The following is a 24129-nucleotide window of genomic DNA, read 5'->3' as shown; positions in this document are numbered from 1 at the left end:
ACAAAGTTAACCATAAAATCATGTATTGTCCTAAACTGGAACAATTATTAAACTTGAAAATGCATCACTTGCATGTAATAGAGTTATGCTTTTTATAGCAATCATATCACCTGATTTCTTGGCAACTCATTTTTGCTACTAATTAATTCTTGTGGTGTTGTTCCGTATGCTAGGAGGTTAAGGATATATTTAAAATCTATAGCCATTTATCTAACAAATATAGCGATCCCGTTTATCAGCTACCAAAACCTGTATGCAAGGTAACCAATCCCGCCCCATGCTAAGTATGATAAATATGTACTGATAATTATCTTTATGAAGATTGGTATGAATCCTTAGGTGTATGTCATCTAGGTTCCCTAAATGTCATAATATTGTTTCAGTGATTAGATTAATATAACACAAAATTATTCAACTACTGATGAACCAAGCTCTGTTCTCTCAGTCTTTCATACAATTAATATAAAGTTCTTTGTTCTGTTTCTGTGTTATTATGCCGGTCTTTTTTATGGGACATTCTGCGACATTATCACGTTTAGTTACTTTTTTTATCCGTTCCATTCCTACTGAATACATTACAGAGATAGTTCTTATTCAAAAGTAACGAACGTTCGTATAATAGTAATAATAATAATAATAATAATAATAATAATGATAATAATAATGAAGACTTTGTATAGCGCCTAATCTTTGGAAGCTTTAAGCACTTTACAACATTAGACAACACCTATAATATAAAAAACATTTAATGAATGATTACAAACACAAACACCATGAAATTAGAAAACATTAAAAAAAACATGCTGAGAATATTTAAGAAAGGAAACATTATTAGGTATTTACGTTTGTTCTTGCAGTCGAAATAAGTTAGTTCTGAGAGCACTCTTGAATGTGATCAATATGTCTTTGTGTCTAAGTTCAGTGGTCAATTCATTACACGTTGCTGGGCCCTGGTATGCAAAATAACGCTGTCCATATGGCTTCGTTTTTATAATGGGAATAATGAGTATACGATTGTCAGAAGAGGAGCGTAAGCATCTTGCTGGTGTGTACAAATGGGTGAGGTCGGATAGATATGTTGGACTAGAGTCCGTCAGTGAAACGTAGCACAGAGAACAAATTTTGTGTTTGATTCTGGATCGAATGGATAGCCAGTGTATGTTATTTACATAATTTTTGTTTACTTGGGTAGAAAGGTTTAAATATTGTCTTTTTAAGAGTTTCGTGTTTGTGGCAGAACTTAGTACCATTTGGCAAAGTTATAGCATAAGAAAACGTTCGTTCTATTGTGCTTTTAATACACTATATAATGCATCCAAATCACTTTCATCTGCAGATACTGTATAAAAACAATGTTAGCGAAGCATATTTAAATCCAAAGTGTTACTTTATATTTTAGGACAGATTTTATTCTTTAACATTTTTAGAAATTTTTAATAACACTGATTATTCGTTATATCTTCAATATTAATATTGTAATATGAATAACATATACTGCTTTATTATACCATCATTGTTCTATTTAGACAAAATACTTTCTGATCTACGTATGATTTCATATGTATACCAAATTGTGTCTTTCCTATAGTAAATATTGGGGACTCTTTGAAACAGGATTTTGGAAGGCATGCTGCGTTTAGCTCATAAACTGAGTCACCATAGGTTATTTTCAATTTAACTTTGATAGTACTAAAATGGATTTCTTTTTCATAGGAGAATGTCAATTAATCTTTTCAAAGTTAAGCAATTATCAAAAAGTTGCAACAGGGTATATTCAGCTTCATATAGATTTGTATACTTACTTCTATTGAAGACATAATGTATGACTTCATCATATTCCACTAATGCAATAGTTTTGATTTCAATGTTACTTATGATGTTTATATTATGACAAAATGTAATCTTGAAATCTGTTCTTTTTTATTCATTGTCAGCAATTTAACATTTCCATTATCTTGTTTGTTCTTTTATCACGAGACTATTATAAACAATATTTCAACCTAAGTTTGCAATCCCATACATATTGTCTTGAGCTACGTCATTGCTGCACATTACGTCTCTACATTTTGGGGAATATAATTCAATATGCCTATGCGACTCAGTCACTTCAAATTATACTTTTCAAAAGTGCACAGGTAGGTAAAACAAGAGTTAAAACCCTTTCCTTGTGATTCGGTGTGGTTTTATTATGTTGCTTCAGAATATAATACATTAATGTTAGTAACAGGTCCATGTGCATTTTAGATAAAGCCTGATATAGACATGAACAAAAATTATAGTCTCTCAAGTATTCAAAGATCAATACCGAATAGACCTTCACAAAAAATATGAATAACTTATTTTTTGTCAACAGTATTGTACTTTCTAACGTGTTGATTGAAATCATATAGCAGAATTAACTTTTAAAACGATAGTTATATTTTTGAAACAGAGTAACTATGAAATCGTAAGGTCTTGTAAAACGTTTTTGATGATGGGATAATGTTGATGATGATGATGTTGTAATAATGAATCAAACCAATAATAATAATAATAATAATAATAATAATAATTATAAAAATAATGATAATAATAATAATAATAATAATAGCAACAACAAAATGAAGAAGAAGAATATCAACAAACACAAACACAATAACAGTAACGTTAATAGCAACAATAAGAAATTTTTCACTTGGCTGACTGTGACTTTCAAATTTTTACTTGTGGAGGGCAGCAAGTAAATACAAGCCTGAAAAGGTGGGAACTTGGACAGCCAAATATCACTCAAGAAGTACCAACACATGATCACACCTGTAGCAGTAACAATTTAACAGGTGCTTGAAATTATTAAATTTGTCCAATATCATATACATATAGTTTGAAGTTGTGTCATTTAATAACAGCATAAGACAGATCTATAATATGTTCTATTTTTATATCTCTCATTGTCCTCTCATCTAATTACCTACCTCCATACTTCCTACCTGCGTTACGGCCTACTTACCAATCATCATACGCATATACGGATGTATGCATACATATCACGATAATTATTTCACGCAGTCAGCGACAGTCTCTTAGGTCTTACGAAGTGTAATATATTTATGTCGCCTCAGTGTTACTTGCACTGCCATAATACAAGATCTGTAAGAACATTAAAGCAAGTCCGACACATAAAATGGAGGAACAAAATATTGGCAATATGATACAAATATATTTGTGCGGTTGATTTATTTACATGAAACACTACAGCAGCATACTGAAACACTTGTTTTAATCCAAGCATCAAGGAGAAGGGTGGATACAAGTAGTTTCCCATTAAAGGTCTCATATAACAGTGATTTGAATTTAGATACTAAATCCGATGATGAATCAATCTCGTTTTTTAGAGGGCATCAAATCGATTGTTTCTCCTTTTTTGAATATGTAATTTATTGCAGTCAGACATTACAATAATTGTTCATCTTAATATTGGTTTAGAGGCGGTGAACTGCAGTTACATGTACATTATTTCCAATCATCAGGAACATGCGAATGCTCAGGTCATTCAGACCATCAGAAGGTGCAACGCTTCAAATAATTAAGCAACTGGCACACGGCATCAAATAAATTTAGTGGATCTCTTAATATCATTACAGCAAAATGCGATCATGATATAGAGAAACCGAGAAACAGGACAATTATTAATTTCGTTCAACAATCGAGTATGTCAACAGTGCGAGTTGGAAGTGAGGTCTATCAGATCGTCATCGAAGGGGTTTGGACCAACACAAGTCGTGGTTTTTTGGCCATCGATGACATCAAGCCGAATGAGAACGATTTTCCATAGAGCGTTGTACTGGTTTACCCACGTTAAATAACGGATATCCAATTCTGGCATTTTTAAAGTTTTTCTACGAATCACTGTATATATATATATATATATATATATATATATATATATATATATATATATATATATATATATATATATATATATATATATATATATATATATAGATAGATAGATAGATAGATAGATAGATAGATAGATAGATATATCTTTTTCAACTCAGAATGTTTTACTTATATTGGAGACTAATCGTTGTTGCCTTTCATCGATAGAGTCGGGATAATTTGTATGTACAATGCGACTATTATGCAGTCTATTGTTTTTTTATAATTGAAAGAAAAGGAAATAGGAGAGATTATCTGATATAACATAGTGATGCAATCCAGAATGTATTTGAATGAATTCATTATAATCCGAAGTGGTGTTATATATCTAAACTTGAATGCGCACATTAGTAATTTCAACGATTTTTAAAAATAATAAGACCTCTCAAATTATGTTTTGAAAACAACTTTAAACTCTAATGAAAATCTCATTCCCACAGACTGAACTAAAATAGGAATGAGTTATTTGTTTATCAAATCCCAATTTATACACATTTTCACTTGATACAGATGTGAATCATTCCAAAGGACAATTCTTGTCGAATTGTAATCTAGACTGGGTTTTAAACTCAGATGCTATGCAAGCATTGTAATTACAACTTACTATCATGTAAATATTTAAGAGCACACGTAAAAATGTTAAACAACATCAAGTCCTTTTCAATGGGAAATAGGCATTGCTTTGAGTACAAATTTTTGTTGGGGTTTTTCTTATTTGGATCTTGAAACTCTGCATCGAAATAATGCCTTAGAACTCATATTGTTAAATAAGTGATGTCCATCTAACGACATCGAATTTCAGTTTGCGGGTTGAACGCCATTTTTTCAAGCAGAAGGAGGTGAGTTTTGGGTGATCTACAAAGGCAAGCGCCTTAGATCAATCTGCCAGACCAAGCTCCTCAGATTTCAAACAAAAATAATAAATGGTTCAACAGCAATCTCAAACCCACGACGAGAGAGTAAACAATAATTAATAGCATTGCACCTTCTGAGCGTGGCAAATGTATTTCTTTTTGTACGCCAATAGCGTTTTCAAATTGTATATGTAAAAGCTATAAGAGTACTATATATACCACACTCAGATGGTGGAATGGTATTTATCAGTGTTTCCTCTCCTATTGTGAGTTTGATTTTGCAAGCGATTTTGTTGTTGAACGTTTTCTTACTTCTTCTGATAATTGGCGCGTGAGGTTTCGAGGAAAACGGAGCATCATGGACGGGCGCTTTTGAAATAGATATTACTCGTTGTAGAACAGCGTTACATAAGTTTGCTTTAGAATTAGATCGTCATATCAATATATTCTGAGAAGAAGTTGTTTTGTGTACCATGCAATCAAAATATGCCTGAAATACGTCCTTATTGTGTCTTTAGTGTCACGACCTTCTAAGAATATTTATCAAGGTACTTTTGGTCATGTACTAAATCACGAAAGTTTGATTCTCGTGTGTTTTTATTCAACAAATTATCATTAAATCAGATAAATACACCTAATTTTCGTGTTCACTTTTGTCTTTGCTTGTTCCTCAATAATGCCTGTTTTGTTTTGCAGACATATCATAATGATGTAAATACATTTATTGTATTAGTATAGTTTTTTGATTCAGTTGTATATGAGTTAGAAGGCTTTAAAGGAGAAATTATCGGGGGGTGGGGTTATGTCCAACGAAAAATAGCTATCGTTATATTACAAAAGAAGATGCCTGAAACAAAGATAAAAAAGTTTCTTTAACAACAATAAGAATGAATGGGAAAATCAATGCTTTGGTGAAAATCGAAGAAAGATATTACGTTTTAATTATTTTATGACAATATAGTAAAATCATTATAACATTAAATATTCAAAAGACAGCAAAAATAAATACATAGCAAAATGAAGAAAGATGAATATGTTGAAATTTCATGGTCAGTGTGCATGTAGACTTCAGCAGGTGTGACAGGTAATGGTACTGAATAGACATTCTTGATCTGTAAGCTAATCATACAATCAGAGTGAAAAAAAATTAACAGCTCGTAAGCAAGTAAACAAAATGGTACAGATGAGAAACGTAACAATATAAAAATGTTCTAGCAAGGTTAAAAGTGGATTGTGAAAGAAACGATAAGATATAGTGTTCAAAATTACTAAGTTGATTCGAAATACATCTCTTATGTGCAGCAGAAAAAGTAGTTGGAATGAAATGTCGAAATACCATTACCAGGGATGTGAAATGTGTATACAGTCAATGAGACAAATACATACCGTTTCATATTTTTGATAACTGCACTATTTGAAAGGGATGACTCTTTGAACAGATAGTGTACGGTTGGGTATTAATGTTTGGCAGAATCAACCAATTTGGCAGATATGGAGAGAAACGTCTTGCTTTCGGTATTTCATCCGGGCACATAATAAGGAAAGGTAGTCCTGTAATTAGTGAAAATAATATACTTTTAAATATGAAACAGTTATCTGAATGTGTCATATCTGTACCTGATGAACAATATTTTTATTATTGCAATCATATCACAATATTTAGATTTATATTAAATATTTTGCACCTTTTGACGAGAAGTGACTTGAAATACATGAGGAGAAAACTTAATATAATTAATAATGAAGCAACTGGACATACAAGTTTACATCAGAGTTTTGCATTTATGCTAATAAGTGACATTATAATCATAACTAATATGCTAGAAAATTATTATCTTTTGAAATTACTTCAATGACAATGAATTATATTACAATCGGAGGGACTTCCCAGGTAGTAAATACTTAATAGAAACCTCGAAATAACAATGTTAAACAAATGTAGCAGAAATTATTTAAATAGGATTTTAGGTTTACAGTTTCCAAATAGAACCTTTATCACAAACTTGTCTCAACAGTGTCGGCAATTACTAAAATATTAGTTGAGAATATGTTATTGTAAACACGGTTATGATCGTAATAAAGTTAGTATCCGAAGGATTCAAAATAATATGCCTTATTCATATTTATCGAAGGGGCATATCGTCTTACTCATGTCCGTCTATTCCTCAGAAAATGTCCAGTCCATTGCGAATGTAGTTTCCACTTGATAATCTTTGAAGGCCTTAATCTTTCTAAATTAACATTTATACAAGACAGTGATCTTAGTGGTAAGCGTCCACCTTGGATGCGGGAGGTCGCGGATTCAAACCCCGGCTGAGTCATAACAAAGACTAGCAAAATAGTACTAGCAGCTGCCTCTCTTGACGCTCAGTATACAGAGATAAGTGTTAGTACTAGTAGGCCTGGTACCAGGATAATGTGACTGGGTGAGACATGATGCTGCGGCACGATAACTCATTGTTAGACATCATTATAAACTGCTACGCTGCAGACATCGTAGCGATATTATTGAAAAATTGCTAAAGCTAAGTTAAACATCCAAATCACACACACGCACACACACACACACACACACACACACTTTCATATGCTGCTTTACAATAAGTGGCCCTATGTCAATTGCGAGTTTGAAACGTTTAACAGCCAAATGTGAATGAGATAAAAATGTATATGTTTTATACTGTTAGCCTAGCGCCCTAAAATGGCATGAATAAAGTGACTTTATTCCTCTTTATCTCTCTATTTTGAAACGGCGGTCACATTTCAATGCGTACAACCATCATTTGTACATTTCTGAAGATCTTTATAGCAAAAATGATTTCTGCTACGTTTGTCAAATTCTGTTTAATCGCTTGATATGGAAAGCCATTTGATTTTTGGTGGGTTTTTCTTTTTCTTTCTTGGCAGGAGCTGTGCTATTTGATGACTGATAAGCATAATTTATATGAAAAGGTAATTTGTATCAGAAATGCCATTGTGAGATAGTTATTCTTGATCCAGGAGAAAGGGTTATAAAGAACAAATTCTGACGGATAACGCTTTACACACAACGGGAGACATGCATATGTGCACCCTAATATTGTTAAGGAATCTGTTGAGTTTAATTGTTATTGTTCGACAGCACCCTTCATGGTTATATCCCCTGACTTTTAGCCCCATCCCCTTTCAAATCCACACAGTGGTAATTGAACTGCCTTCAAACTGCATTTAAACCAAATTGTTTTCTTAGCTCTCTGTAATTTAGAATGTTATATACGCATACACGTCCGGTAGGGCAGAAAATGTAAGTCTTTCTTCAAAAAGAGCTTGGATAAATAAGCCATTCATACAACTGAGAGAATACAAAACTGTCTGCTACCCAACGTTTTCAGAATTTTTCATTTTCTACCTTTATCATTTATTTTCTATACCTTTTCAAGAATAGTAACAACTTTAATTATCTTATGTTTATTTATATTTAGAAAGCTTTCGCTTCCTAAAGCTTTTGTGCACTTATTTAAGCTTCCTTTATAGAACTATACCTTTTAGAGGTACCATATAGACAGCATTATTTTGACGTACCATTCAATTTAATAATACTACTAATGCTACTGCTACTACTACTACTTCTATCAATCACATCACTCTGGACTGATTTGTAGTTGTTACCACATTCACTATATAGTAAGAAATTGGTTTCTAGATTGGTTTACTCAGACAAATTTGCTAACTACAAAACTGCAAACATCCCATGGTTACACTGATATAATATGACGGTTTGTTTGTTTGACACAAGTTCCACTGTAACATAGTAAAAGCAGACTAAATTGAACAAAACCTACTCCAGATTTTAACAAGCACGTTTCGTCATAAAGATTATTAAAGCTCCGTTCAATACAATACAACCAATTAATCAATATTGATATAACTATTCATTAGAATTTCGGTACTAAATATCAGGTTGAAATCCTATTATAAAAATAAAGTTTGTGCAACATTGATGATTTTAGTGTTGCTCATTTCCTAATATTACTGAATGGAATACAAATAGTGTGCAGTTGAACGAAACTGATTGTATGACGAATTTCGCAACCAAAACTTGGACAGATGTTTAAATCTCATACATGATTCATTTGTCAGTTATTTTGGACCATTTCTGTAACAATAGTATATGATATTGCCCCAAGCGCAGATCAAAGATGTTCTGCTTTTAATCAGTTTTAAATGGGTCGTCAAATTTCCTTAAAAGGGCCAAATGTATTCGCTTGTCGGTGAAAACAAACATTACAGCTTTATGAATATTGTTGTTTGACCGAATCCCCACCCCATCTATATCATTCATTGTATTTCTATGTCATGTTGAGTCCTACAATTAGACATGTTAGTAAATTGACCCCCATCCAGATATCATTCACTGCATTTCTATGTCATTTTGTGACATACAATTGGACAGGGCATGTAAATTTAAACCATACCAATGTCGTGTCATACACTTTACATGATACCATTAGACATGACAAATGAATGTACACTCTACTAATTTTTTGTGTCAATCAATTTGTATGATACAATTAGACATGTCAAGTAAATTCAAAATATGAAAATATGTTGTCATGCAATTAGCTGTCAAGTAGAGTCAGACATAAAGAAATAACCATTTTACTGTAGTAGTTATATAAACTAAAATCTAGCACTGAACAATATTTCTAACGCCACTCTTCGGTAAAATTTTAATACATTGTATTACTCAATTTTACCACGTGATTTGGGGTACAATATTTCGACTTAAAACTTTAAATTTTAAAAATCTACATATTACCTTCAAAAACTGATTATCATCTTTTGTCATGATGAGTGATGTTAAAAGCTTTAGAAATGTCAGCAAATAAAAATAGAATATATCACCTTTGATTTTAAGACCTGCATGTACGTTTGAATTAAAGCCAATATGATGACCGTCTTTGTTGTATCCTGGTATTATTATTTGATACATATTATTAAGATGACTCTTTCTTAAAAAGTAGGCTGTAGTTACACTGGAACGTTCTGTGATGCATATATCAATATCGGTCTTAACACATATATTGATATTAAACATCAATTAAAATTCCATATCGGTCTTAACACAACATATCGATGTTGAACATCATGACATTTCCATATCGGTTCCAACACACATATTGACATTGAACATCAATGAAAATACCATATCGGTCCCAACACACATATTGATATTGAACATCGATGAAAACATTTGATAGTGTATGGTGTAAATGCAACAAAGATACAGCATAACTCTGTCACTATCACTCCTTCAGCCCTTCATTCCTTCCAGCTGAAAATATAACATTTACATCTGTGTAATATCTGTGACAAGGTCGTGTATAACATGGAGTGACGTACATGATGCAGGCACATAACTGGAGTTGATTATTTGATAAAAATCATATCAGGACCACTGTATAAGGTTATCATAATAATCAGGTTCATATGCGAACCAGTATCTGACAAGAATCTTACAGAACTTGAAGTAACATTCTCTCAACCCTTAATACATGCAACATTAATGTGAATACAATCCTTCTGTTCAGTTACTTACTGGTGAACTTACAAACAGACTATGATAAAACTAATAACATTGCATTATATGACACAAGTCAGAACTACCTAAAATCTAGAATAAATGTTCGAATCAAACAATTCTATCCTATAATACAGATAGAAAAAATACAATTTTAGAATTCATGTACCTCTATAGCTGGAGATATTGCACCGTAACGTGGACCATTCACTTGACAAGACATTTTGTAATGTGAAGTTAAAATCTACCATGAGCCTTTAATTACACTTTCTGTGTTGCTCAAGATACAAAGGTTTTCCCATCGTAAGCACTTTAATTGTGCAGCATGGAGTGAACCGAACTTACTACATCAAAATTATGTACGACATAGATAAAGTTCCCGCAAGTTACACTGTACTCAGAAACTTAACCTGAGTACATTTTATTCCAAATATATGTAAACAATAAATATACACAATTGCATGACAGCCACTTATTGCTGTAATGAAGTTGTTGGTGTTTATATTAATGATTATGTGAACAAAGGTGAGGGTTGTAACATGTATCTATCTAAGCATGTATCATTTGAATTCCAGCAATTGATGACAGCAAAGGGATCCTTTGTGTTTCACTCCAGGCTTGTATTCATGCTATTTATTATTGATATTAACCAATTTTAATTGTTTTTGCAAAGGGTGATTTATTCTACTTTTATCTGGTTTAAGTTCTTTGAACTGGTTGATAAATAAAACCCTCCTTGAATCCTTAGAATTTGGATGATACGTATATAAAACATTCCTTGAATCCTTAGAATTTGGATGACAAATAAAACCCTCCTTGAATGCTTAGAAACTTGATGATTAATTAAGCCTCCTTGAATCCTTAGAATTTTGATGATACGTATATAAAACCCTTCTTGAATCCTAAGAATTTGGATGATACATATATAAAACCCTCCTTGAATCCTTAGAAACTTATTGATTAATTAAGCTTCCTTGAATCCTTAGAAACTTGATGATTAATTAAGCCTCATTGAGTCCTTTTAGAAACTGGAGGATGAATAAAACCCCCCTTGAATCCTTAAAAAAAATTATTGATGAATAAAACCCACCTTGAATCCTTTGGCACTGGACAGAAGTGGATTAGAAATATATTGCAATTACAGTTTTCCCTTAATATAATGCTGTTCGTGGAAGTCATAAAGTGGACAGCTTTGTAGGCAATGTCACGATATAATGAAATATTTTATGCACAGTAGTAATGCTAACTCAATGGAGATAAGTGACCATGGAGATAAGTGACCATACTCACCTAATGAAGAGGACTGTCTTATATTGAAGCACATTATAGCGAGGGATCACTGTAGATGTTTTTGTTGCCATTCCTTTGATTTTCCAACATTGATTTTAATCAGTTCATAGTGGATTAGAGATTTAAGGCTGGGTGAGTAGTACAAGTCAAGTTGACTGAATGTTTTTACCCACAGGCGATGTGTCTTATATCATACTATATTCAGTATAATACCATCACATGACTAAGTAAGCACCTCCCCTTACTTTTTGGTTAAACTTGCACTAAAATTATTCATTTTAAAATGCATGCATGACCTCATTGTCCCAGAATACCTTTTGGGAGCTAACCATTTGCATGAATGAACTTACCACAGTGCATTCCTGTTTTGTTACCATTCACCTTTGTGGGTTTAACATTATGAGTAATACATGGATCGTACATGTGTTTTATTCATTGCGACTCTATTAGTGATAAAAGAATGCATGTTCTGATGAAGAGCCCCTATGTAGAGAAAGGGATATAACATATACTTTATTGTGATCTTGTTGGTGTCCTTTTGTAACTGTATTTTAGCATCATGAAATTTACCCAGATAATAATTTTTGAAGTGCACAGTACAGGTATTTTGGATTACAGTAGGTAAAAATCAAGGAAATAGCCTGATCACTTTAATCTGTCCCAAACCATTGTCATTGAAATTATTGGATAAACCCTAGGCTTGGATTTTTAATATCAGTTTGTAATCATTTATAATTAAATCATTCCGAATTACGACTTTATTTACAAGCATTAGTAAGATAAAGGAAGTATACATCATTTATTAACAATAGAAAAGATATGCATTAGATTAACAATTATGAGGGAGAAAAACTGACATGACAGTTTCATATTATTTTGCAGGTATGGTGTCTGCATTAGATGAGTCGATAGGTAACATCACAAATGCTTTGACTCAGCGTGGATATATGGACAATCTGCTACTAATTTTTACCTCAGATGTGAGTCTATCTCTTGCTATACCCACACATTGGGGAAAAGGGGTTGTTACGGGTCACTTGTGTTAATTAGTGACTGGCCACCTATCTATGTGTATCAGAACAAATGATATAACATGCTAGAAAGCTACAGTTTGCCATAAATTTGATCTATACATGCCCACCTTTCAGGCAGTGTCAGTGTTGGGTTTCTGAGGCTCAAGAAATATTTTTTGATCCATCGATCGATGGATAGGTTAGTTTGGCTTGGTTTGACTTGGTGTTCTACAGCATATCAACACAAGTAGGTTATTTAGTTCTGAGGCAATTGAAGTAAAGTGCCTTGCTCAAGGACTCAGAATGATAGTTGACCTAGGCCGATATGATGCTAGGATTCAAACTGGCACCCTTTTTGTTTTGAGTCCAGTACACTAACCACCAAGTCACTGCAGCTCCCAGAGGGGTTAGTTCATATAACCCAAATCTCAAATAAGTGATGTACAGTAGAGGATAAGTTGTTTACTCATATCATTATAGATATGATCGTACATGTATACATCATCCATCCATCCATCATCTTTTTAAATTTTGTTGTTGTTGTAATTTTATATCTTTTACCTTTGTAGAACTTATCATTAAAAGTCACCATATAGCCAGTATCGTGCTGATGTTCTATTAAACCCCATACATACATAGAAAAATATATCGTTAAGATTTTGTACCCGCAAAAAATACGTAAGAACAATAAGGATCAGGTGACTATGTAATCAAGTTAAAGGATTTTAGATTTTCAAGTCCATAATTAGAGAAATTATACTTAGTTAACATCATTAAGATAAGGAACAAAGTGCGAAAACCATCTCTCAATAAAATTACAGTTATGCTTGGAAAATGAAAATGTACAATTCTGTTAAAGATTTTTAAAAAATTGCTAGCATAATTAACAGTAAAACATTGAAAAACTTTAAGTTTTCCAGGACCAGAATTTGACTTTATTTTTATTTTTATTTGTTTGAGTTTTGGAGATCACTGCAAAACCATTTGTTTGAAGTGAATCATGACTAATCATTTAGCAATCAATGGCATGCTGTGCTGCTATAAGTATTTAATTGAGGCACATCAAATTGTTACATCATTTTATCAAATAATACCAAAATACATATAAGTTACAGATGTAGAATATGTGGAAGGCCAGAAGAGAGATGAATTGAGGAGTCCTTTGCTAGGTTGCTTAGGCATTTTGTGCAAAACATGGTTTCTTTTCACTGGGAAACAAATGATGATTTGTCTTTAACTCAGTTTATATCTGTAAGGGGTTCTTTCCTCTCTTTCCTTCAGAAATGTTGGTCATTCCTTGCTGTTCTTTTGGGGTTAACGCCATTTCTTAGTAGAAGATAGGCTATAAGTGGTGGAGGAAAAACCAGGGAAAACCTCAGTAGGAATCACTTTTCCACTTTAAGTTACTGGCAAGCTTTCTCACATATCCACATTGGCCAAGCTTGAGACTTGAACCAACATGGACAGATGTGAGATGTCTGTGATCATTAATGGCAAGAACTTTAAACCACTCAGCCACCTAGGGCTCCTCTTCATTTGTAAGCTTTGCTTTTGTAATAAATTTCAAACCTGACACTTACAGCTTTTATTTGTTCAGTGGCAGCACCTACTAAAACTGCTTATCTTTATAGTGGCAAGCAGATCAGTGTGCATAAGATTTTATCGAAGTTCATTTTAATTACCAGAGATACTTGCTTTTAAGTTGAATCTAATTGCAAATGACATAGACTGCCATCACAGCAAGAGACTTGTTTACAGCTACGTGTTCTCTTTATTTTGTATGAATGAAGCACGAAAAATTTGAATATGGATCATTTCGGCAAGACTTTGGAGACTGACTGAATCTGCAAAAATAATTACATATCTTAGCATTTTTTTCCAGTTTTAAATTTTCTTTTTCATGAAAATGCTATTTGATCATTTCAAAAAATTGCTTATTTAATGCTTCCCGTATAAACCAGTGGAACATATGTGGGCATTGAAGGGAAGCAATTGACATTTTTTCAGATTGGTGGAGTTGCATGAAGTGAAATGAAAATTGGAAGAATACAAAAGTAAAGTGCCAGCCAGAAGTTTATAAAAAAATTATACAAATATTTGGCCATTTATAAAATGGCCTAAAAATGAGTTTGTTATATTCGCTGTGATTTTGTGCAGATGGGACTATTTCTATCCTGATTCTGTAAATCGGAGTGTCGGATTTTGAGGAGATGCACATAACTGAGTTGAAGCAATGATGTGTGACCTTTTTACATTGAAAACATTCGATTCATTAAGCTGGAATTTAAAGAAAATGTTTCCGGGCAGTAATATTAAAAATCACAGTGGTGCAGGTAAACTATTAAAAAATATAAGTAGGACAGGCAGATTGATACAGGTTTGAGGAATAGGTGTTTCTTTTCTATGTAAAAGAAACAGACAATTATGTATTTGTCATGAAAGACAATAAATTTATTTTTGATGACATTTTTTAATTGTTGAACAATTAGTTCTATAGCCATGCTACTGACATCTGTTAATTGGAGTATTTAGTTAATTATGTAAACTAATTTAGGTGCACGTAATTCTGCTTCGGTCTCCTGTTTTTAATGTGCATTTATGAACTACAATACTTCACTGATACTGGAATTTGGTAGTGTGATTGTTTTAACCAGCTTGTGACTTTACATGATGAATGGTATGTAGTGGTTTAAATTGGAGTTATCGAAGCATGACTGTATTTGGGAATAATATTGATATGTCTTTTAGAATGGAGGACCCGTAAACCATGGTGCTAATAATTGGCCTCTCAGAGGATCAAAGAACACTCTCTGGGAAGGTGGTACGAAAGGAGCATCATTTATTTACAGCAAGACATTACTCAAAAAGACAAAATATGTCAATACAGAGTGAGTTGATTCTAGTTTGTTATATGAGTATATATGTTTGATGACTTGCCACAGCGTTTAATATATTATCTCTCATGCATTTTTTCCCTATTTTAACTCACATGATTAGAACTCGTATCCCTTTGGACTTTGTGTGTATTTGTGTGAGAGGTTTACGTGTATACATTTCCTTTTTATCTGAAGCTGGTACTTTTCAGTGGATGCACAGTTAGTGTTTTTTCCTTTGACACCACTGAGTTTGTTTAGAATTGTTTTGTAGTTGTTGTTGTGGCATAATGACATTTGTCGGATAATAAAAGGTGAAAATAAAAGTGGTTATTGCCTTGAAAGTATGACAGGTATGCAACAATTCATGTAAAAGTTTGATAAGTATACAGTTCAGCTGAAAGTAAGACTAGTATGCAATTCCAATGAAATGATAAGTATACAATTCAAATTAAATTATGACAAGTATACATATGAAACTAATATGAAAGTAGTACAAGATTCATATGAAAGAAGGACAAGTATACAGTTTATAAATATTATGACAAATGTACAATTCGTATGAAGTTTGACAAGTATACAAAATCCTGACAGTTTCAGAGTTATAAAATTCATATTAACGTATGACAAGTATACAGTTCATATGTAGACCTGCCAACCCATTCAGTTTGACCACATGAAAATGACCCTTAAAATGTGAGCTTACAGAATGAAAGAAAAAAATATAGAAGTGTGATTGTTTTGGTAAATTCCCAATAGTGGCTTGTCTGTGTTTGGTTCGAGTCTGTGTTTTTATAATAGATTCAACAGAATTTGTCAGTGAACCATACTAACTTTACACTGCATTTATTTTCTCATGGAAAATGTCTGCATGATCAAGCTGTTGCTTATAGAATTGGCATCCAACATGTGATACATATTCAAGAAGAAATTGTTGGTAAGTTTCTGAAAAAGTTCAAAACAAAAGAAAAAATGGAATATTCAGAATCCTGGGGAGAAAAGCAGGAATGGCAGCAGTTACATTTATTGGACATGTATAAATCTGAGTATGTCTCATGGAAAGATGATTGAAATTGCCATGTGAAATTGAAAAAGAAAATCCAAAAAGGATTATATCAAGTTGGGAGATAGCAAGAAACCATCGAGCTCAGTGGGGTTTGTTAGTGCCGTTTGTAAAAATGTATTGGAGGAAACTATGGTTTAAGTGTATCTCAAACATTTTTTTTAACACAATGTCTACTGTCGCTGTAATCAATCTCAGATCACACTTTTGAAAGTTTTAAATGTTTTCCAAATTGGCAATAGCAGTACATGATATTATGTCACACATTAATGAAAAGTGGCCTATGTTAAGGAAAAATATTGACTGCCTCACCGAGAAGGTCCCTTTAGGATTGCAAGGTCTACATATGAAATTATGACAAGTATACTATTTATATATCTATATCTGTTATAATTTACAAATATCTTTTATCACCTCTTTGCAAAAATCACATCAGTGTGTTAGAACCAGCATCAACATTAGTTTAATGTTCCCAAACTGATTTTTTGAATACATAATGTGAATTTACAATAATCTGGGCTAATCATTTTGAGGGGTGGTGTGGTATTTTAGTTATATCTGCAAACCACGAATTTAAAAGTCCTGTAAACAATTATTTGTCTGTGAAGACAGTAGGACCACTTTCTGTATGTCATACTGGCATCATTTAGTATGTACGAAAAAATTTGGCGAAGCTTGACCCTTTGCGTACGTACGTTTCAAACCCGCCCTCCGAATTCTATAGAATGGCCTATATTTAATCCAACCAAAAATGATCAAGGATTAATAATATTATTGTGATTAATAAAACCGATAGTGCACCAATGCTAAATATCTGGCTGAATCAAAGAAATAAGCTTTGTAATTTTTAAACGTTTGTCTAGTGTCCAATAAAAATCATATGCCGACTGAACCACACAAACAGGCTTTGTGTTAGACAAATTATTATCGATCCCCCCATTTCCTATGCAGATGTACATTATCAGTACACCACCCCATATCCAAACGTATGCATTTGGTTTACCCTCCTCCATGCATATGTACTAAATGGATGGCCCCTAAATACTATAAAGAACATTTGTGCATGTTGATACTGAGACAAAACAACCATTCACAAAAAATTTGGGACCCTGAGCGCCAAATGGTCTAAAGCGCTCTCCATTACGGATCACTGCCATCTCACCTCTGGCTTTGTGGGTTTGAGTCTTGGAATCGGACAATGTGGGTATGTGAGAAATCTTGCCATTAGCTTCTCGTGGGTCGGTGGTTCTTTCCATGGTTTTCTCGGGTTCTTCCTCCACCTATAGTACTGGCCGCAATGTATAGCCTATTGTGTACTGAAAAATGGCATTAAACCCCACAACAACAACAACAACAACAAAATTCAAATCAGCATCTTTACAACACAAAACCTTTTTTTGTGAAAGGAACAAGATTAACACAGGTATAGTTTAGAGGGCTACAATCAGTGAAATATACTGAACTCAGCAGGCACCAAGTTAGTTTTGATAGTGTAATGTACTAGGTAAGAATAGTGGTCCTTTAAATTTGTTTTCCTTTTATCTCACTTATCAATTGACTGGCAGAATTACAGTGCAGTTAGGTATCAACATCTCTTAAAAAAAGGATTGTGAGAGAGGTACACATTTTATCAGGAACCACTTCAAATGTTGATGATGTTGTATGCATACCTAGTCTGCACCTATAGTAAAAGTCCATCATATTTCATCAAAACACACATGCCGTGGGAGGTTTCAACTATAACATCATTATAGTCCATTTAAAATATTTACCATAAATGGTTGATGTTGTTTACAACTTAAAAACATTGGGAGTCAGAAAAATCCTAAAGCATAATTAACTTAAGATGTTGAATGGAATATTAATTGTGTAGCATTATGTTAATATAAAGTAATTAATAATCTAATATGAAAGAGATAATTAGTGTTCTCTAACTAGCAAGTTCTTAGACATAGACACAAGTGAATTATTGAATTTGATGATCAGGTAAACATGTATTAAACAGAAAATTTTGCTTTTTTCAATGAAATGTACCAGGTGAATAACTTATTTTTAGCATTGGAGAGAAAAAGATAAAATGTATTCAACTCATTTCATAAATTTAATTTGAAATGAAATGAGTGCAGATGTTAGATTATATTGTATCTCAAGATAAAAATGACTAATTTTATCAATAAAACCACAATGATGTAATGCAATATGGCTTGAACTAGATTTGGAAGGTTACAACATTATGACTTTGTTTTATTTGACATTTTTACAAAACATGTGGTGCTACTGTGCCATATTTCATTAGTTTCTTTGTAATAATACAATAACACATCAGTGTAATGTAATAATAATAAAAGGAACATCATCATTATAATGTTATATTGTAACATCTTTTCTGCTCAACTTTTACCTAGATGTGTTTGAGGAATGTTTTACAACCAGAACTTGACTCATATTTACCTTTCTGTTCAAGATCCTGGTCTGGATGGCATAGACCTATGGCCAACAATACAGTCTGGAGCGCAATCTAAACGATCTAACTTTGTTTACAATATTGATGAAATAATGAAAAATGCAGCAATTAGGTGAGAATTTATTAATTTTCCTTTCTTTGATGTTGAGATAAATATCGAACATTGAAAGAATATTTGTGAAAGTTAATTTCTAATGTCAGTGAAGAATGAATTTTCTATAAAGGTGTGTTGTATGTTGTTTATATATATATATATATATATATATATATATATATATATATATATAATATCAGTCATGAGTGATGGCTTTTAAAAACATTAATTTGCTACATTTTACGGCTTTTGTAATAATCAAGCTCGTTTCCAGACATTTTATTGTACTAACTTGCCTGTCATTATAAAGATCATGCCTTTAATTTATACATGTTATTGTTCTTGTTTTATTATTGTTAAACCATTATGTGTACAAGAGAGACGTTAGTCAGGTACCATATATAGTCGCTTACAAGTTGAGTCCAATTGCAAACTGCACAGACCAGACCTGCAATTGCATAATGTGCCAGCAGATCTGGTGTTGTACAGTATGTTACGAGTGATCAGTAGAACAGACAAAATAGACCCTAATCTGTGCATACATTATGCTACTGCAGACCAAGATCTTTATCGTTTACAGTATCACTTGACTTATAAGCAAGTAGATATGGTACATATATCTATGCTGTATATGTAATATTATCATATTTTAATCTCGCACATATTTTGCTATTTAGATTTTTTAAAATAGAAATGTTACTTATTGGGAAATTCCAGTCACAGTGAAAACTTAATATTTCTATCATAAAGACCAAAAATTTATGATCGAGTAAGTTTGTTTCGATGAATTTGTGTTCTGAATTATGTTCTAATAAATGTCATTGTAAACAGGATTGACTATATTTATAAGATATGAAATGCACAGAACTGGACTCCTAAATTCTTCATATGCTTGGTATGATGCTAACTCTGCATGTTCTAGAGATGTTGTTGTTGTTGTCATAGGGTTCAACGCCATTTTTCAGCACAAAATAGGCTATACATGGCAGTCAGTATTAATGGTGGAGGAAGAACCCGGGAAAACCCTGGAAAGAACCACCGACCAACGAGAAGCTTCCAGCAAGCTTTCTCACATATCCACTTTGGCCGAGCCCGAGACTCGAACCTACACAGGCAGAAGTGAGATGGCAGTGATCCGCGATGGAGAGTGCTTTAGACCATTTGATCACTGGGGGCCCCCTCTAGAGATGTATTCTTCACCAAACAAAACTTATTTACATAATAGAACTCATTATCACTTAGCTAGAATATTCATCATGCATCCTTGCTATTTCCGATTGGCCATGCAGGTATTTAAAAACTAAGGCTGTTCTTGTAGGTAGTTGTTGTTGCTGCTGATTTTGGAACTGAGTTTTAAATAAGACCTAGGACAAAAGGCACATTTTGGCCATTTGGGTTTAAGACCGTCAGAACTGATCTGCTTGCCAAAGTTTATGAACCACTATTTCTGTGGTGTTTATACTGTTTATGTGTGCATGGAGTCTGTATATTTCATAGATTTTTATTGTTACAATCAGTCATACCAGCATGCTATAGTAGAAAGTAAGCACCGCATGGTCTCACCTATTGTTTTTTAATAAAAACATTAAGTGCTAAATTACACAGTGATTGAGAATTGGTAGAATTTTGAAGAAATCAGCATGTCAGACAATTTACTACATGGAGGGGAGCCCCGAGTGGGCTAAACCACTCTCTGTTATGGATCACTGCCATCTCACTTCTGTCTGTGTGGGTTCGAGTCTCGGATTCGACCAATGTGGGTATGTGAGAAAGCTTGCCAGTAGCTTATCGTTGGTTGGTGGTTCTTTCTGGGGTTTTCCCGGGTTCTTCCTCGACCATTAATACTGGCTGTCATGTATAGCTGATCATTTGCTGAAAAATGGTGTCAAACCCCACAACAACAACAACAACTACATGGAGAATTAGATGTTCATGTCCTGTTACTCTGATATCTTTCTAAATCAGTTCGGTTCCAGCAGGGTTGAAGAGTTATATGATTCAGCTAGTCTCAGATGTAAAAGTCAGACGTTCTGAATGGTCACTGAACATTTTTTTCCCCAAGAAAACTCTTTTTATTTTAGGTATTTCATGAATAAATACTGTAAAATGTAAACATCAGTTTAATGCATGGCTTAATTCAGATAACTTGTACAGTCCTGACTTTGGGCTTTCATTTTTCAGTCACCCTCAATAACTCTAACAGCAGAAACCAAAAAGACAACAAAAATCATGAGGACCATCATCATGCTGGTTTTCAAGCTGTTTTTTATTTTATGGTAATTTGAAGCACCAATGTTTATTTTATTGGTTTAGTATTATTTCAACATATTTACTGTCATGTTCTAAATCATTAGGTGAAGTTGTTTTTGTATTTTGATTATGTTTTTTACTGATTGCTCAAGATTTCACTCTGGTTACATCATTCAGGGTGGGAGACTACAAGCTGATAGAGGGCAAACCTGGGATCCATAATGGCTGGCACCCGGTACCCAACAACCACATGAAACACTTTAGGAATCATACTACCTTTCATGACATAGGAGAATTAGAATATCAACTTTTCAATATAAAAAGTAAGTATGTAAGTGTGTCACTTAAGGCAATGGCTGATATCCTATTCGTCCATATTACACATACAAAGTGTATTTACCAAATTTTACTTCTGCTGGTGGATGGTGCCGTTGAGTGTAGTTCAGTGAACTTTACCTGTGAAATATCCTGTCTCAAACTACTTCTCTCACCAGATGTAACTTTCTCTCAGCTGCTTGATGAGTGGATTCTGCTTGGGATTACTCAAGATAGCAAATGGTAACATCATGAGTTGTAAAAAGTTGTGTCCCTTACCAAGCAGCTCATTGAAGGCCTAAATCCATCTATAAATCCAGGTTTCACTCTGTAATGGGTTGTTTTTAAGTGAATACTACACCGCCATCTATGGAAAATAGCTTATACAATTTGTAAATACTGTATTAGTTTCTTAATATTTTATGCCATTGAATTGTGCTGCGGAATAGTTTTCTTTTGAAGCACTGAAGTTAGCCATGAAAAGTTATCTCCCTTAGCTTTGCTACCAGTGCCGAGGCAAGCAGGTTATATATGTATATTTACTCACATTCACACAGAATTTGGAGCACATGCATAACACCAGAAAACAATTCACATTGTGGTAATTGTGCAGGACAGTACTCTTGTGTGAATAGAGTTATAGTTAATCTAAAACAGACTTCAATACATACCTGCGCGCATAGATCTCTCTCTCTCTCTCTCTATGTATATATATATATATATATATATATATATATATATATATATATATATATATATATATATATATATATATATATATATACCGTATATTTGGTAATTTTTCGAACACAAATTTTTTAAAATTAATTTCAATGTATGAAATTTTGTATGTAAAAGAAATAATTATCATTTTGTGGTAATGACCATGTACAAAAAAATACAGGGATCATACCTGGTGAAGGTCTACTGAGCACACGACACTCGACAACCTAACGTACAAGACTTATGTACAAGTCTGGTCTCATTTTGGTCTCAAATCAAGAATCGAATTGTTGTTGAGAGAGAGAGAGAGAGAGAGAGAGAAAGAGAAAGAATAATCTTTACCTGTCAGTTGTATTATTCCTTATGTAAACACTACAAGGGCTCTATTATATTCCATTGGCAATTAAAACCTGAATAAATAAATCCTTTTGGTAGTAATTATGAGATCCATTATCAGTAGGCCACATGGCTATGCAGATGTAATATACATGCTAATTAAATGCGCCTCACCTTTAACTTGGTCTTTTCCAGCAAATACTGGATTGACGACCAGTTTTAGATCAAATTAAGGAGGCTCTGCATAGGGAAATGAGGCTCCTCATGGGGTGTTAAAAATGTGTATGACAAGCCCATTAGCTTAACAACAGTATGAATCTACTGATACTTGTGCTGACGCCAGTAGAAAAAAATGGCAAATGTATTTAAGAGAGAGAGAGAGAGAGAGAGAGAGAGAGAGAGAGCAACAAAGCAATCTGTATCAAAAAAATATTTTTATATTTATAAAGACAACATATTTTCCAGGATATAATGTGTTATCCTCAAGGTCTCGAGGTAGTTTTTGAGATACTGTAGTTCTGCATCTCAGCACAAGTCCATTTCACTTGAAAAAGCTATCAACCCATCCTCTTGAGCCCTGAAACGTTGGATTTTCCTCCTGAATTGCTGCGGTAGCATAATTTTGCAACATCTCAATTGGTACAGTTATGTGATTGTCCCACATACCAAAAGAAAATTTCCTGCTCCTTTTGATGCAAATACGTCAAGGGTCAACCATGACCTGGGATGGATCCTTTCTTTGTCCTTTGAATATTTTTCATGGAGTCAATGACGTTTGCTTTTTAGAATAAAACTAACTGGGTTTTTATAGTTTTTACGGCATTACTATATTGAGATAATAAGATTAATTGCCCAATGGTCTGTGGTTTTCATTTCATTCTCTACTGAGATATTATTTTTACTGAATAAAAAAACTCAAATTTCTTCTGAACTCATTTTCAAATGAACACGTTTCATTGTTACACTGACTGATGTAATGAAGAGCGTTCATTAACGATGTTGTCCAGCTGTTAATGAATAGTGGCATATATTGTAATGACAACAACAGAACAAATACATCAATCATTATATTTTCTCGCTAATACAAAAGACAAAAGAAGGGCAATTTGAGGAATATGAATAGATTCTCAGTTAACAAAACAGTTGCCCTTTCTGAGTAGGCTGCAGACTTCCCGAAAGCTTAAAAAAAGTGTCAGACATTCGGTCTGACAAAACCTGAAAATCTGTCAGACCGAAAAAAAATCTGTCAGACCGACAAAATATAACAAAATTGAGGTATTTTGTAACGTGTTTTGTTTTCTATTTTCTAAGTGTAAATAACACATGTTAATCAAGTAAAGTTAAGTCAAATTCACTGATAGTCTGTTGTAAACATG

At 33.2% G+C, this 24129-nt stretch overlaps 1 pseudogene across 1 annotated transcript; it reads left to right on the top strand.

Annotated features, from left to right (window-relative positions):
• Nucleotides 1-11865: 11865 nt before the first annotated feature.
• On the top strand, nucleotides 11866-22271 carry LOC149796246 (arylsulfatase I-like; annotated as a pseudogene). The gene is made up of 5 exons (XR_016422510.1): nucleotides 11866-12602; nucleotides 15384-15523; nucleotides 18977-19147; nucleotides 21557-21702; nucleotides 22252-22271. The product of XR_016422510.1 is annotated as an arylsulfatase I-like (transcript).
• Nucleotides 22272-24129: the final 1858 nt, after the last annotated feature.

Source organism: Sinohyriopsis cumingii, chromosome 7, assembly GCF_028554795.1.
Source record: "Sinohyriopsis cumingii isolate HCF-2022 chromosome 7, ASM2855479v2, whole genome shotgun sequence".
NCBI classification, from domain to species: Eukaryota; Metazoa; Mollusca; class Bivalvia; order Unionida; family Unionidae; genus Sinohyriopsis; species Sinohyriopsis cumingii.
The sequence above is the reverse complement of the archived record's forward strand: the minus strand, read 5'-3'. Positions and strand labels throughout refer to the sequence as shown.